Source organism: Polypterus senegalus, chromosome 2 (assembly GCF_016835505.1).
Source record: "Polypterus senegalus isolate Bchr_013 chromosome 2, ASM1683550v1, whole genome shotgun sequence".
NCBI classification, from domain to species: domain Eukaryota; kingdom Metazoa; phylum Chordata; class Cladistia; order Polypteriformes; family Polypteridae; genus Polypterus; species Polypterus senegalus.
This window is the reverse complement of record NC_053155.1, coordinates 165,709,302-165,727,707: the sequence shown is the minus strand read 5'-3', so window position 1 is coordinate 165,727,707 and position 18,406 is coordinate 165,709,302. Positions and strand designations below refer to the sequence as shown.

Genomic DNA, 18,406 nt, shown 5'->3' with positions numbered 1-18,406 from the left:
TTATTTAAAAATGAACTCTTTAGAACACATTCAGACTATTCCAGACTGCGCATGTCAAAAAAAGCTTCTTATTTATTTCAAATGTTTTTATACATAACGGCAGTTTTTCAAATTGTAATCACTCCACTTTTTCATGAGGTTATTTACTTCATAAATAACTTCATTTATTTAATTTGGCACAAATGTCCTTACCATCATAACTACCAGTCTAGTTCATATTCTAAACTCCAATATTTAATGTTCTTCCTGAATCAGGAGGAACACAAGCCTCACTTTTAGTGCCAGGTAAGATTCTAACAATAACCGCTAATGTTAATCAGCCTCATACTAGCCGATGTTCAAGAATGTTTTCCCCAACTCTTTGCAATCTCGTGGAACTGCCTACATAGATGACAGTTTAGCTGATAATATATCGCAGAACACGTAGGTTCTGTTGTAGTGTGCGGTGAGCTTGGAATGATCCCTTGTTGATCCGGTCTTAAGATGTTTTTTAATCTCCTCTGTGACTTAGTATTTGTACATTTTAGTTTTTACTGCCTTATCTTTGTGACAGGGACGAGTCATTGTTTCATTTTGGAATAATAATGTCTAGCGTAACTCTGCCTTTGACTATGATCCCTGCACAAACCCTGGTCCTTTGACTCGTACTCAAGACGTTTGCAGACACTTGTTGACTCTTGGAATCACAGTTCAAACTTACATCCCCTTCACCCTGAATGCTACTAAAACCAAGGGCGCTTTTTCACAAACAGAGGGAAAAGCAGTTTTCAATGACAGCTGTCCTATGTCACCTGGACTACCTAAAAGAAAGAATAAAACCTCACAGTTTTAGTAAAATTTTAATCCTTGTGCTAACACATATAATAGATATGATGTAACTATTCACTAAAACATTTTCCATCCTGATTGGCCTAACGTGTCCAAAGCCTAATCCTCATCAGCCCTGTAGTGTACAGGCTCCTATAACCGTTCTTATTTTCAGGGGTTCATAACTGATGTAAAATGGAAGGCTCTTACCAAGCGTTCACAGAATTTCTAAAACGTTGTATTATACAAAGGAGGTACCAAAGTGTTTATAACCAGTTGATGAAAATGCTGTTTTAAAATAAAACATGAACAAGATAACTGTTTTCTAATCATCGTATAACATGCTTAGTAAATAAAGAGAGACTAAATACAATTTATAATAAAAATGGAACATCGATGGACGGCTTAATAAACAAGGGAATCTAACTTAGCTTGAAATGCCACAGAGTGCTTTACAAATAAAACCCTACACAGTGGTTCTCAAACTCATGGATACCCAGGGGGCTAAGTAACAAAAAGGGGACACGAAGATGTGAAAAAAAGAAAACAAGAATCGAAAATATGAAAAATACATCTATTGAACCCAAAACAAATTAACTTAAATTACCTTCTAATACAGAAAAATAAATATAGAGGTAGATAAATGTTGATTAGTTATATTTCATTTCATCCTATACAAAGATAAAAGAAATAATTTTTCTAAGAAGTTCATATAGACGCTGGGGGCTATGTGCTTTGGAAACAGTTGAAAAAATGACCGACGTATTTGTGGCTTGCCAAAGGGTGTTTTAAAGGCCTCTAGTTAAACCAACACACTCCAGTAGAGCCTCGTGTGCTTCCTTATAAAGTTCTGTTTAAATGCACAGAGTTTTCCTTTGTCAAAAGGCTTCTAGGTGATAGAAATGAGCTACTTTTAAAAATAACTTCATTATATTATACTTACACTATATAACCATTTTAGGTTACTCATTTTGTAAGGGACGGCAGACATGGGCTGACATCTTGACATGTATAAGACATGGTTCATTACTCAACCAGGAGGACAATGTAATTAAGGAAATTAGGGTTTTGCTGTTTTTTAGTAACTCTCTTTTGTCTGATTTTAGACAACCCCCAGGAAAATAAACCCTAAAGTTAAGCTCTGTATAAATGAGAACATTTTTGGTATCAGCCACCAATCAGCCCAGGCTAGGTATTTTAGACGTCTCAAACATGATTTAAAAGGGAACTGTGGCATACGTTTGTGTGATTTTTACAAGGCTTATATATCAAAATACATTTAAAAGAGTATGGGGAAAAAAAGGTTTTAGACAAATTTTAAAGCATCTTTCTAGGTGCTGTGAATCGCTCCCCATCCTTTCCTCCCTACTCTACCGTCTCTGGGCTGTGAAGCGCACCCCCCATCACCATTTTAGCTTCAGGCGAGCGCGGCATGTATTGGGAAAATGTCCTTCGTATTCGTGACTTGCCAAAGCGTCTTTACCTTTTCCCAGAATGACACATTGAAGGCGATCTAACTTTTAGACCTATACAGTAAATGTCTAAAAAATAAAATCTAAGTTTGGGGAAACACTTTTTATACATCGAGGATAGCTTTTTTAAAAATAAGCCATTTAAAAAGGGTGCTGTTGCCTATTATTTAACTGTGTGATTTTTACATTTTTATATCAAAATATATTTAAATGAGGATGGAAAAAAAAAGGTTTTAGATCAAATTTAAAGCATCTCTCTTTATACAGCTGTATTTTTGGAAGTGCTTTATGTTAATGTTTACCAATCATTTGAACCGGAATATATTTAAATGGGGATGAAAAAAGGTTTTAGAACAATTTTAAAGCATCTCTCTTTATAAAGCGGTATTTTGGAAGTGCTTTATGTTTGCCAATCATTTGAACTGGACACAAGCCACGCTCGTTGCACCGCGTCTTTTGAATGTCTCCTAGAAACATCCTTTGTTTTACAAGCTGCATTCCACAAAGTAAGGCAATTTTTCACATCGGACGCAATCTTTTGCTAGGAGCTATGAATCGCTCCCCTCCTTTCCTCCCTAACAGGTCACACAAACACCTGCCATCTCTGGGCTGTGAAGCGCATTTCTGTATCCCCGGAGGTCCGATCTGTTTAAGCCTATGGCTTTAAGATTCAAGGGACAAATGCCAGCGTGGTTTCGAATCCCGCTTCTGGTAAATATTTGTGCTTCGTTCACTCTGGGATTATCTGAATACAATTCTAACTTTTAGAAAACTATTCGCCATGCTTTCACGATCTGTTTCCTTAGGGGCAGCTGATTATTTAAAATGGCAGGTGATGGATGGAACAGGGCTTTTTTTAAAGATATACAAAATATACATCAGAGGCTAGCGTCTCAAATGTTCTTTAAAAGGTCCCTGTTGCCTATTATTTAACTGTGTGGGTGATTTTTAAATCCTTTAACTTTAAAAGTTACACACGTAACTTGTTCTCCCGGACTGAATAGCTGTGCGAACGTGCGAGCTGAGTCAATTGCGCCACGGAGGAAGTCATAATAAACACTTGTCAAAGTCACATGTTAAGGCGGCTTTTTGTTTCTGCATTTATATTTTTGAATAAAAGCGCAATTGTTGTGTTAGATTTGTACCTTCTGTGAAAATATTTCTTTTGATATTTGGACTTCACGCTTCATACATTATATAGTTTATGCCTACATTTTGTCATCTACTACTAGAATATAAAAAACGTTTCTGTTTTAACAATGTGTTTACACAGATTACTGTAGAAACGGAACAGACATGAAATGTGTGTGTTCCAAAAAACAATCTATTATTTCTACTCTAAAACTCCACTTCACTCCCAGAAAATCAATCAAGGCATGATCTGGGAGAAGTTTGTGCACATTCTAAGTCGGTGGGGGATGGAATAGCCGGCTACTTGCAGCTTTTCTTTTATCAGCACATTTAGATTAACAAAAGACACTGGCGGAGAGGTGAGAACGGTTTGAAGAAGCGATTTAAGTGGGACGGATTTATGAGTTTTTTCGTAGGCTCTGGTAATTCTAGTGTTAAAATCGTAGATAGAACAAAATGCTTCGCTTTTTATACCGGCCTTTCAGAACTGGCTGGGACGTGTGGGGGAAGTGTCTTTCGACCTTGACTGCATGTGCGCTTGGAGCTTCGACCCAGCAGAGGCGCTCTCAGCTCTCACGCGTCAACTGTGTAGAGTGAGTGAAGGGACAGCTTGTCAGTGCAGAGAATGTCTGGGGGCTTGAATTAGATAAAATAAAAAAACGGTTTACAAGTGCTGAACTAAGGTTTAGATCTTTAAAGTCGTAGATTATTTTAAATAATAGATACAGGAGTTCTTACCCAAACCGTAAAGTAAGGCAGCTCTGCCCCTTGAAACGCTTGTGCATGTGTCTTCGAGAGAAGCGGGGCACCAACAGGTCTGTAACTGGCCTGGATTTGTCAGGACCCTTGACAGTTTCCTGAACCAATCACGTGCCAGAGGGCGGGGGCTAGGTCACGTTGTTAGAGACGTGACGTCAGCAGGGGCAGGACTTCCGGTGTTGCAACAGCAGGGATGGACTTCCGGTATTGCGTCATAGGGGCGGGGCTTAAGGGTCATAAATCATAGGGCGTGACTTCCGGTCCAAAGTCCAAAGCAGCGGGGCTTAAGGGTCATAAATCATTGTGACATAAACCCCATGCATATAACTACTGGTGACCAAGAACCCGATGGTCACTCTGTCAGAGCTCCAGAGGTCCTCTGTGGAGATAGGAGAACCTTCCAGAAGGACAACCATCTCTGCAGAAATCCATCAATCAGGCCTGTATGGTAGAGTGGCCAGAAGGAAGCCACTCCTTAGTAAAAGGCACATGGCAGCCCACCTGGAGTTTGCCAAAAGGCACCTGAAGGACTCCCAGACCATGAGAAACAAAATTCTCTGGTCTGATGAGACAAAGATTGAACTCTTTGGTGTGAATGCCAGGTGTCACGTTTGGAGGAAACCAGGCACTGCTCATCACCAGGCCAATACCATCCCTACAGTGAAGCATGGTGGTGGCAGCAACATGCTGTGGGGATGTTTTTCAGCAGCAGGAACTGGGAGACTAGTTAGGATAAAGGGAAATATGACTGCAGCAATGTACAGAGACATCCTGGATGAAAACCTGCTCCAGAGCGCTCTTGACCACTTCAGGCTGGGGCGACGGTTCATCTGTCAGCAGAACAACGACCCTAAGCACACAGCCAAGATATCAAAGGAGTGGCTTCAGGACAACTCTGTGAATGTCCTTGAGTGGCGCAGCCAGAGCCCAGACTTGAATCCGATTGAACATCTCTGGAGAGATCTTAAAATGGCTGTGCACCGACGCTTCCCATCCAACCTGATGGAGCTTGAGAGGTGCTGCAAAGAGGAATGGGCAAAACTGGCCAGGGATAGGTGTGCCAAGCTTTTGGCATCATATTCAAAAAGACTTGAGACTGTAATTGCTGCCAAAGGTGCATCGACAAAGTATTAAGCAAAGGCTGTGAATACTTATGTACATGTGATTTCTCAGTTTTTTTATTTTTAATAAATTTGAAAAAACCTCAAGTAAACTTTTTTCACATTGTCATTATGGGGTGTTGTGTGTAGAATTCTGAGGAAAAAAATTAATTTAATCCATTTTGAAATAAGGCTGTAACATAACAAAATGTGGAATATATATGACAGCAACACTAATAATAGTGACAAAACAATTACATTGACGATCATGTTACATTATTTTCAAGATGTTTCCTTTTCTTTTTCATTACTTCTTTAACACACTACTTCTCCGCTGCGAAGCATGGGTATTTTGCTAGTTCAAGAATATAACCAAAGAAAAAGAAATTCGTTTGGAGTATGATGCTGAAAAGAACGCTTGGGTTGTGCAGAGGTAAGAACTGCTGACTCATAATCAAGAGGTTGTGGGTTTGATTCCGGGCTCTTCCTAGATTTACCATTTTGAGTAGTGAGCTGCTCTTATTGTTCCTATTATAGAATAAAAACAAACATTTGATTTGTTTGAGTCTGTGTAACAAAAGTTAGCATTTTGTTTAATTATTCACTTTTCTCTCAGTCAAATTCATGCTCCCCCAATCTGACATTGTTAGTTTTTTGGAAAAAAAAAAGTGCTAGACCAGAGGTGAACTCATATGAGGATGAGGGTTCTATGTTTGAGAAAGAGAGCAGAAGCCCTCCCCACAAGAAATGTCCACTCACACATAAGAACAACGCAGCTGCACCAGGTGTAAAGGAGAAAGATGGAACCATTTGGATGCAGCAAGAGGTTGGGCGTCATCCTGCCAGTGAATCTCCCAGGCACATGTCCTTCAATGAAACAGCAGGGCCTACAGAGCTCACCAAGGTATTGTGCAAAATCATGTTTGTGATTATGTTTTATGACATTTTCTTATATAAAAAACATTTATATGTTACTTATATAAAAGCCAGATCAAATATTATTTACCTATTTACCTTTATTTATTTACGTATCTTTCTACAGCTTAAGGTCACCAGTAGAGTACAGAGCTTCCTGTGTTTGATCGACATAGGCATGTTGTTGGCCATTAGAGACTGCACAGTCCATGAAGGCCACAGAACAGACCTCAGCTGAAGCCTTTCCCTCTCTGAATTGATGGCATTTATCTCCATTCTTTTCACAGGAGCAGCGATGGCCACAGTTGGTGCTGTCATTGATGCATGGTCAGAACTATTTATTGTACCGACAATTAAAGATATGATGCCGTGTCACAGCTATCAGACTATCATGTGGCATTTGCGCTCTGACAACAGAGACACCTGTACAGAACGTATGAAAAACTACAGATTTGATGCGATTTTAGACATCTGACAACGTTTTGTTGAAAACTGTGCTCTTAGTTACAACCCAGGGCAACATATTACTGTTGATGAGCAACCGTTTCCAAACAAGGTCCGTTGTGCTTTCTTACAATACATCTCGACCAAGCCTGACAAATTTATCATAAAATTTTGGATTATGACAGATTTGGAAACAAAGTACATGTGCAATGCCACTCCTTTTTTAGGAAAACTTCCCAGATGTCCCATGGGAGAAAAACTTTCCGAGATTATGGTCATAAAGCTTATGGAGCCATTTCTGGACAAAGGCAGAACCTTAACAACAGACAACTTCATCATATCACATTCGCTGGCTAATTGACTACTGCACTGCAGCACAACTCTGCTTAGCACCATGAATAAAGTGTAATGGGAATTTCCACCTGCAGCTAAAGTCAGTTCAGTACACAAACAATTCTCCATGCTGGTGTTTAGTTCTGCCAGTGCCATGCTGATACAGTTTATGCCCAAAAAAAAGAAGTCTGTCTGCAATCTCAGCACAATGCACCATGACATGGAGATTGGACAAGATCGAAAAAAAAAAAAACAAACAGTCACAGACTACAACCACATGAAGGTATGATAATGAAAATAATATTAGTGTGATGATGTTTTCTGATTGGTACTATTCAGGTCATAAAACGATTTCTTCAAAATGTCACATATATTTGGTCTTTCTTTTTTTTCCCCCCAGTGTGGCATTGACATCATGGACCAGAAGGTGCATGCTTATTCAGTGCGAACTGGAACACTGGCCGGTTGCTGTGTTCAACATGCTTAACCTGGCGACGATGAACGCATATGTACTGTACAAGGCATGCACGGGGTCCACTAAGAAAAGAAGAGTATTCATGGCTCACCTTGTAGAGGAACTTCGCCATCACTTCTTACAAGAAAAGGCGATGAAAAAAGAAAAGAGGATGCAACATCGACAAGCTTCTATTCCAAGACCTCCACTTCCCCCAGGAAAGAAAGTTCATGGTCAGGTGCTCCTTCAGTGCAATAGGAACCACAGCATAGAGAGGTGTCAATTTGCAACATGTTGTAATGTAGGAAGAACGATCCTTATGTGTGTGGGAACTGTTAACATTTGAATTTGTTGATTGTATATAACCAGGAACTGACCTCTCTGTACTATTCTGTGCTCTGCTTCTACTGGAGTACAAAAGAAATACCACCATGCACCAACATGTAGAGACTGGGCAAGATCGGGAAAAGAAAAAATGTCACTGATTACAATCGCATGAAGGTATGCGAATGAATATAATGTTGCATTAGTGCAACAATGTTTTCCGAAATGTACTATACAGGTCATCAAATGAATTATTCCAAATGTCACTGTGACGCGTCGCTGGGGCTGCGACCCGGCCGGGACACCTGGAAGGACCGGAAGGTGGCATATACGTCCTCCGGGTCACAAGGGTGCAACCGCCCTGGATCAGAGGAGGACCACTGGGGAAGACCAAGGAGGCTCAAGCCCATTGGGGCCCGTGACCACCGCCAGGGGGCGCCCCGAGTCTCAGAGGGCCGGGAATGATTTACTTCCGCCACACCTGGGAAGATGGAGGAGGATCCCTCCAGGGACGCCCGGAGTGCTTCTGAGTGCTCTCCCCACACTTCCGCCACACCAGGAAGTGTCGTCAGAGGGAGCACTTGGAGCACATCCGGGTGAAAATAAATGGGCCCTCCTTCCTACAGTCTGGGAGCTAGAGTTGGGAGTGGGAGCAAGACGAGGCTCCTGTGGAGAAAGGAAAGGCAGTCCAAGGACAGAGAGAGTTGTTTCCTGCCTTGATCCCTGTGCTGGCTGAGACTGGCTCCAGCAGACCCCCGTGATCCTGTAGTTAGGATATAGCGGGTTGGATAATGGATGGATGTATAACAAAACTGTCTAGCTTCCTTTTGAGAATGTTACTTTTAAGATGCAAGTTTGCAATAGAAAATATTATTAAAACCAAGCATTTGTGTTTGGGCGGGGGATTTGAGGGTGGTGTAGAAAGAAAGGAAGATTGTTCCTTAAGAGTATAAAACTGTAATCTCCGTCCCACCTTAAACTGCTTCTTAAATCCCTTCACACCTCTCCAGCCAGCCCTTTGTTCTCTAAATGTGCTGATAAAGAGAAGCCGCTATTCCATCCCCCACCAATTTAGAAGCGTGCACGAACTTCTCTCAGCTCATGCCTTGATTGAGTATCTGGGAGTGAAGTGGAGTTTTAGAGGAAATAATAGATCGTTGTTTGGAACACACGCATTTCATGTCTGTTCCGTTTCTACAGTAATCTGTGTCAACACATTGTTAAAACAGAAACTTTTTTATATTCTAGTAGTAGATGACAAAATGTAGGCATAAACTATATAATGTATGAAGCCTGAAGTCCAAATAGCAAAGAAACATTTTCACAAGAATAACACAATTGCACTTTTATTCAAACATATAACTGCAGAAAGAAAAACCGCCTTAACATGCGACATTGACACCAGTTTACTATAACTGACTCCGTGGTTCAATAGATACAGCCCGCTTGGAATCAAGGGGTCACGGGTTCGATCCTCGCCTCTCCTTTGAGAAGTAAACTGTTCTTAGTCTTACTGTTTTAGAAGAAAAACATACATTTGATTTCAGTCTGTAACAGCCGGTGCAATTTATGATCTTTGTAAAGGTTAGCTTTTTTTTTATTCACTTTTCACTCTCAGTCGCTTTCAGAATCAATCCATACAACCCCATCTGACACGGTTGTTTTCACTAAAGACGCTATAGCTCTGTACTGTACCACGATGCATACTAACGCCCCGGTTCTGACACACAAACGCTGGCGAAGCTGCCTTCGTATCTCACCGTCACTTGCTTTTCTTTTTATTCAGTTTTATTGAGTGTTCCTGCTGTATGCTTTTTCTTTTGCACCCCAGGACATGCAGAAGAAAGAATGGTAAAGACCAACTTCGCGCTATATGCAATCATCAGACACTCCCCATCTGCCCGTATGTCGCTCAAACACAGGAACATATATTGGTGTAAAAGTATAACAAAAGTGCACTTTTATTCAAGTGCACTTTTTCCATCGCTTTTCTGTAAGAAGCAGTGTACACACTTCTCTCTATGCTGTGGTTTCTATTACACACCTGAAAGAAAGAGACAATACATATGAACATATCCAGCATACAGCAACATGCGGGAACTGGCAGGAACACTCAATAAAACTGAATAAAAAGAAAATCAAGTGACGGTGAGATACGAAGAAGACAGCTTCGCCAGCGCCTGTGTGTCAGAACCGGTGTGGGGGGCGTTAGTATGCATCGGTACGGTGCACAGAGCTATAGCGTCTGTATTCTGTTTCTTTTGTACTCCAGGGCACGCAGAGGAGAGAATAGTAAAGAGCAGTAAGTTCGGCGCTATATGCAATCATCAGACACTCTCCATCTGCCCGTTGTTTTGTTATACTTTTATACTGCTCAAACGGGCATGCTCAAAAATACACGGTAATGCCACGAAAAGTGCGCACGACACTTCATTTCGCAAACAAAACAAGTGCACTTTTATTCAAAACTACCTGTATAACCAAGAAAAAAAAGCAAGATACAGTAGGCGATTGATACGACATCTTGCATGGTGCAATGCTAAGAAGTGCAGATTTTCATTCCGTGCTATATAAAATCATCACATTCAAATATTAACAGTTCCCACACACCCAAGGACCGTCCTTCCTACATTTACTTACACGTACTTGTTGCGTGTACACACCTCTCTGTGCTATGGTTTCTATTACACTGAATGAGCACCTGACACTGTACTTTCTTCCCTGGGGGAAGGTCCCGCATCAGAGAATTTCCAGTTCCTGCATAAATTCACACCCGATCTGACGCTGTTCGCTTTCAAATAATATTGCATTAGTGCGATTATATTTTCACATATATTGTCTTTCTTTCAGGTGTGTAATAGAAACCACAGCATAGAGAGAAGTGTGTACACTGCTTCTTACAGGAAAAGGCGATGGAAAAAGTGCACTTGAATAAAAGTGCACTTTTGTTATACTTTTACACCAATATATGTTCCTGTGTTTGAACGACACGGGCAGATGGGGAGTGTCTGATGATTGCATATAGCCGTTGGTCTTTACCATTCTTTCTTCTGCATGTCCTGGGTGCAAAAGAAAAAGTATACAGCAGGAACACTCAATAAGACTAGGAACAGTTTACTTCTCAAAAGGAAATGACGCAGGATCGAACCCGTGACCCTGATTTCCATGCGGGGGCTGTATCTATTAAACCACTGAGTCAGTTATAGAAAACTGGTGTCAATGTCGCATGTTAAGGCGGCTTTTTCTTTCTGCAGTTATATGTTTGAATAAAAGTGCAATTGTGTTATTCTTGTGAAAATGTTTCTTTGCTATTTGACTTCAGGCTTCATACATTATATAGTTTATGCCTACATTTTGTCATCTACTACTAGAATATAAAAAAGTTTCTGTTTTAACAATGTGTTGACACAGATTACTGTAGAAACGGAACAGACATGAAAATGCGGTGTTCCAAACATCAATCTATTATTTCCACTCTAAAACTCCACTTCACCCCAGATACTCAATCAAGGCATGAGCTGAGAGAGGTTCGCACGCTCTAAAATTGGTGGGGATGGAATAGCCGGCTGCTCCTATGGCAACACTGCCACACATTTCTCAGAAAAGTGTCCAGATTAAAATGTGTAAACACAATCCAAGAGGAGACAAAAAGATGTTATTCTAAAATGAAGGTTGTAATCCAGTGAGACACTGAAATTGTTATCCCAAAGAAGCAGAGAAAAAGTAAAGGAGCACATCCTATCTTTGATAACATGCAGTACATATCAGTGCTCATACTTACATTTTGTGAGCGCTGATAAAATAATTTGGATCAGGGCACTGGCTGATGGGAATTGTAGTAACCATGTCACCATTTGCCACAAGGTTGCTGATAAGATGGGGCAAGGAAATATATGTCAAATACTGTACCCTTTTTACTGGATCAGGTATGCAAAACTGACTATGCTCACAGCCACAGTGCCTGGCAATAGCATAGACGCTACTTACTAAATTAATCTTTTTTGAGCTTTGCTGAACTTTCCTACTCCCACACCCCATTTTTCTATGCAATCGCTGTCAGCACTGTGGGGATGTGTTGCGTTAGAATGTTCCATTTGCTAATGTATTATTAATGACAAATATCAACAAATAAAAAAAAAAGTGTTAATTTTTTTTATACTGTCACCAAATTTAAATCAAATCCATCAAATCATTTTTGAGATTTTGTGGTATATAGTTTTTCTATTGTGGTGGGTTTTTTAAACCGAAATATCGAAATGTCCTTTCATAGAGGATACTTACTGCCATAGATGCATCATTCTGACAAATTTCAGTTTTTTAGTTAAATGGGAAATAATGTTTTTGTTGATGGGCGAGTCCAATTACATATATATAGATATATATAGGTTAAATTCATAAAGAGGAATTTGTGCTCAGTTTGGGCAACATGATTGGTAAGGAACAAGGGAATCAGTAAATGTTTTGGTGACCGAGAACATGGAACATGGATTATGAATAGTACACAACAGGACATTATTTTTATTTAAGAAAATAAGTCATCATGCTGTGCTGTTTCTAAGATTACTTTTTTTTTTTTCAACTTTCAATGTCTCTGGACTTTGAAATAATGTGTTTACAACGGAGGGATGTTGTTGACAAAGTTAGATGCTATTTTGAAAGGTCCAGATGTGAACATCTACTGCTCTTTGGCAGCTGCTGCTGCTGTTGATGTCCATGGCACCGTTTCTGTTTGAAGGGCAATTGTACTTAGTTGCGTAGTGCACAATTGTATTCACATTACACTTTAAATCTACAGTACATATCAAATACAGAGTGTAGATCACTGAATACTAACAATGCTCATATTGGAGTGCATGTGTATGTGACACAGCAAGCACATTAATTCTGAGCTCCAGAAAATACAGGGTGGCTCATGAAAAAGTGGCCTGTCTCTACCGAGATGACTGCATTATGTGGTCAAATTTGGTACTCACAATTGCAGAAGATGCTGAAAGTGATCTCCTTGCGTATTAATACATCTCCATGCTCGTTTTCAGCGGCAGACGGGACAGGATTCATTTCGGGGGAGGCAGGCCACTTTTTTGTGGACCACCCTTTATAACTCATACTTGTATATTGCATTAATAATTATAATATTTCATTACTTGATGTAATAGTGTCCTATGTTAATTTAAGGATTTCATCTTCTTTCTAAAAAGTGCAAACCTACTTTAAAACAAAATAAAGGTTTAAAAGCTTTCATTTCTAAATAGTTGATTTACATTAAACCAGAATAAAGAAAACGACAGGTGCAGATTTAAAATACAGCGCAACTCTGCAAATAAGAGTCAGTGCAGACTGAAAGACATGGAAAGATTGAGTTTTGGCCAGTTAACAGGCACATGCAACAGAGTAATTATTGTAGTCACTTCTCATTAGTTGCACCAGGAGCTAACTGGGGCAACACCTGCACTGCAAAAGAGAAATTGCCAGAGCAGGGAAAAAAAGGGGCCAGTCTTTGGGTATGAGAGAGCAGAGAAGACAGTCGGAGCAATCTCAGATAGCATGAAGTTTCCTTTCTTGTGTTGAATATGTGATGGGGCTGATGTGGTAGAGGAGGCAGTGGATCCAGATTAAGGGTACCGAATGGAGATGGCAGAAATAGCTCCCTGTGGGTGCTGACTTGAGTTAGCAGTGAAGGAGCTGGAGACACAATCACGTACAAGGGCAAATGGCATCAAACTATTGACTCAGAGGAGTGGAAACAAGTGTAGTTCATATGGCGAGGACAGTGCAGCCATTGGAAGTACAGCATAATGATGGAGTTGACAGGGTGAACAGATCTTTCCTTGTGTTTTTGCTGTGAAGCTGGTGAAATAAGTGATGTTTTCTCCGCTTATTGACTGCAAGTTGGCTGGAAAAACAAAGGGACATATACAGAGATTCTGCTACCAAATTTTAACTGATCTTTACTATTTAAAACTTTCCTTTTTCATGCACTGTGTTTTATGAACATTTATTAATTGAATATTTATTGACTGCTCCATTGAGCAGGGGGGCGGCCATCTAGGATCCAGGGGGAGGCACTGTACAGTCCAGGGCTGCTCCCCCTGAATATACAGCGAAGGGGCGTATATTTTTACCAAACTTAATTTCCTAATTTCTGTATTGTTCCCAAAACACAGAATTTAGGAAATAACAGTTAGTTAAATAGCCCAGGAGTTCAATTAAAAACAGAAGCTGGTTGAAACAAAAACCACAGTGGGTCCCTAGGACCGAGTTTAGGAAGCACTGATCTAGGATTTAGTGGCACACCGACATCATCTTTAACACTAGAATCCCTGAAGCCTAAAACAAGTCGTAATGCCAGGCCACCTTAAATTCCTTTACATCTCTTCATCACCATCTTTGTTTTGCAAATGTGTCAATCAGCACTATGAGCAGCCTGCTATCCCATCCCCCAACGATGTAGCTGAAGTCAGATGCAAAAGTCTCAAAGCTCCAGTCTGTTTATCTGAGTGTAAGATGTCTGGAATTTACAGTATAGGGTAAATCACAGATGTCGAACTCCAGTCCTGGAGGGCCGCAGTGGCTGCAGGTTTTCATTTTAACCATCTTCTTCATTAATGACAAGTTTTTGTTGCTAATTAACTTATTTTGCCTTAGTTTTAATTAACTTCACTCAGGCCCCTTAGTTGCCTCTTTTTTCTTAATTAGCAGCCAAACAATAATGAGACACAAAACAAGCCGGCATATGACCAGCTAACCTGTGCCCATCACACAATATCTGAAAATAAAAAAGGTGATGGTCTCAGTAAGGGTGATCTTACAGGTCACCAAAACATTTTCACAATGTTCTTAGAAAAAACAGAAATATAAACTGTTTTGTAAATGTCTGCTGTTGCAGAATGATAGCAGCAACAAGCCATGGAATTAAATAATGGGTTTAATTGACAGCAAGAATCAGCTTCTCATTAAGAGATTGGTTGGAGTTTGAAATCCCAATTTAGCTGGTCATCTGTTGTCTTGTTTCACATCTCATTTCTGTTTGTCTGTCATTTAATGAAGAAAGGAATACATTTAGTGGACTGAATCCTTAAAAACAGGGCTATTTAAATGAAGGGAAATAAGTTAATTAGAAGTGAAAACTGGTCACTAATTAGGAAAAGGGTTAGAATGAAAACCTGATGCCACTGTGGCCCTCCATGCCTGGAGTTTGACACCCTTGGGTTAAATAATATATTGTTACTTGGAATACATATATTTTATGTGTGTTCCACGTTTAGAATGATCTGGGTAAATTGTAGGATGACAGAAAATTTGAGGTAAGAAATGTTGATCACATAACTAAAACAGAAACTAATTTCAAACTATAGTAATAATTGACAAAATGTTGAGGTGAAGTATATAACGTGTGAAGACTGAAGTCCAAATATCAAATAAACACTTTCACAAGAGGTATAATAAAACAAGTGCACCTTTATTCAAGAATATAACTGAATAAAAAGAAATTATCCAATTTACATGTGTAAAAACTGAAGCCCAAATATCAATTGACACAACCTAGACATGGCTGGTGGCCCAGGTAATATTTTGAAATACTGAGAATCACCTATTTTGGAAAGAAAAAACTTTCTACACAGGATTCAAGGGGTCATTTGTTCTAAATGCATCACCTGCAATTACATGTATGACCATACTGCATGTAGATTTAGAGCACACGTATGTAACAGAAATATGGAGTTTAGCTGAAAAGGTGTTGGTGACAAAATGCCTTGCTTCACAATGCTTGAACAACAAGAGAAAGAAATCATTAAGAAAAGGAATAATCAAGACTTAATGAACATGGAAATAGCGTGATAAATCACCAAGCCAGCCTTTAAAAGAGAATAATAAAGAAAGTTCCAAAATGAATCAGACTCCTAACAAAGTAAAACTGCTTGCTGCCTTTGGAAAATATAACTAAAATGATTAGAATATTCCTTCACAAAGGTTCAAAGGCAAACAAAGAGGCAAAAGCCACTGGGGCCATGCCCCAAAGGCATGACTAAGGAGGACTTCCTGCCCCACTCTCTCTGGATCGAATAATGTGATGCAAGGGGTTGCAGTATTAAAATGAGACATCTAGCTCAAAGAAAGCACAGGCTTCCAGAAACAACCATCTGCGAAAGAAAGAAAATAGCTGGTCTGTCACCAAGAAGATTCAAATGCACAAAAAGGGCATAAAGCCCAGCTTCCAAACTAAATCATCTCGTTTAACACCATGCTTTGTAGGAAACTGCTGTGTCCACATCAAGCATTCATAAACTTCAAAACAGTTTCAGAAATGGCCAGTTTTACTAAAACCTTACAGGTTGTACCTTGATGCTTAATGGTTGAGGATCCAGAATACTTCAGAGGTAACTATATGTTCTACTGAACCTCAAGTCAAGTTTCCTGGTAAATGACAAAGGTAAGGCATTCATGTGTTTAGAGCTTAACACTAGAACTACCAAAGCCTACAAAAAAACTCCTTGTTTATCTGTTAGTCAGGTAGTACCTAGAGCTGGAGGGCTTCTGTTCTCTTTCTCTGATGTAGAACCCTCAACTTCATCTGAGTTCACCTCTGTTGTAGCACGTTTTTATTTGAAAACTAACAGTGTCAAAAACACTAACCTTTACAAGTACCATACATTTACACCAGCTGTTGCAGACTCAAATTAAATGTATGTTTTTATTGTATAATAGTAACAATAATAGCAGCTCACTGCTGAAAACGTTTATTTTGTGACACGGCAAGGTTCAAACCTGCGACATATTGATTATAAGACAGCAGCTCTTACCTCTGTACTAATAAACCAGTCGTAACAACGAGGAATACTAACCCGATTTCTTTTTTCTTTGGTTATAGTCTTGAATAAAAGCTTACTTGTTTTGTTATACTTGTACCTTTTGTGAAAGTGCTTATTTGATATGTGGACTTCATGTGAAAATTTTGTCATTAGTACTAAAACATGAAAAAAAGTTTTTTCGTAGGCTTTGGTAATTCTAGTGTTAAAGCACAATGGCCTGACATCAACAATTATAGTGTGGGGGAGGGGAGTGAAATGTAGAAGGTGTCACAATAAAAATAGTCTTTAGGAGTCATAGGTTTCTGCAGACACTGAGACAGTCCCAACTGTTATTTAGACACCCTAGCCACTCTACAAAGACATCAAGGTGATTGCTTTTGAAGCACAGGTAGTGAAGCTAGGCAAGCAGGTTAAAAATCAGACCCTAATGGTGGTCTAGTTTCTGTGCAGAAAGAAAAATCATGTAATAGCAAAGACTTAACAATTCATCTACAATTGGTGTATGCAGGCTTCTTACGAACAAACTGTAAATTACCCTTCTAAACTGATAACTCTAATTGTGAGCGCTGTTGAAGTGGAATGTCCTTCTCTGTTCTTGAACCCATAAGAACTGAATAAGCCAGTGGTGAATCCTTCACAGTAAACATATCTCTAACAGTAAATTGTAATTTCACCTTTGGACTGAGTGCCCACAACCCAAAGGACACAGCTGGAACCACAAGAGCAATCTGAGTGAACGCAGATGTGAGCAGGTGATGATAATAATAAAATGTAAAAGTAGAAGAATTTATTAGGAGAGCCTATGCAGTATATACTGTTCATTAAAACTCTTGTTTGTTGTATGGTACATTCCACCTGACAGAGTTAGTTATGTTTTTTTATTAGTTATATACTTCAACACTAAGGATTGGCAACAATGAGTAGATTTCATCTGTGGCTAATAATCTCCAAAGTTTCACAGATCATAATTGAACTTTATTCAGTTTGTGTAATGTTAACACAAATGGCCAAGACATGTCACCAGAGAGGTCAGTGTCAAAGGATTCAAAGCCTAAAAACAAATTCAGACATAAATACTCCAGATGTTTCAGTGTTTCATGAGGCTTCACTCCGCCCATCACTAAGCAGAACACTTCTGGATGCTGTGTTAGGGCTCATTTCTACTTCACGCTCAGGACACGTACGCGACGGCATCATGGCTACCACGGGTTCCCAGTGTTCATTTCACGCGTCTGAGCAGGTCCTCAGAAATTAACGTGACGAATGTGTGAGTTACAGTACCAGCAAAAAGTCGGGGGCGCAGTGTGCTAAAAGTCGGAATGTGACGTCAGAGTCTCTGTTTACTATCTATATGTGACAGAAAGCCTTCTATGCAGATCCTATGGGGATCGATGTGCGTGCTTCGCTGTTTGATGAATGGTTCGATGTGGTGAATCAAAATGCCGACATACAGATGCATTCGTGGTGCTTTTATATTCAAGCGTCACATATTCCTGATCGTAATGACACGATGCATTTTAAAAGTCTCACATAAAAAAAAAAAAACGGCAAAACAATGTTATTTTTTTTTGCAACTTCACAACAGCAACATAATGTATAGAGCTGTATTTGAGCCACTGAGAAAAAATAAAGGACACGGTGAAAACGTGTATTTTGTGATTAAAGTGGAAATTTTGGCCTTAATCTCGAATTGTCCACTTTAACCTTGTAGTTTACTTTATCATTAAAGCAGACGGTCTAAAATGACGCTAGTGTATGTGTGTGCTTGTATTCACCTTGCGATGAGCTGAGACCTCATCCGGGGATTGTTTCTCAGTCATACCCAATGCTTGCTGGAATGGACACATCCCTGGATTT

The 18,406-nt window shown here is 39.7% G+C and overlaps 1 protein-coding gene across 1 annotated transcript in view; it reads right to left on the bottom strand.

The window, feature by feature from the left end:
- synj1 (synaptojanin 1) overlaps positions 1-18,406 on the bottom strand; it is a 488,307-nt gene that overhangs the window by 84,065 nt on the left and 385,836 nt on the right. The gene's annotated exons all lie outside the window — the stretch shown is intronic.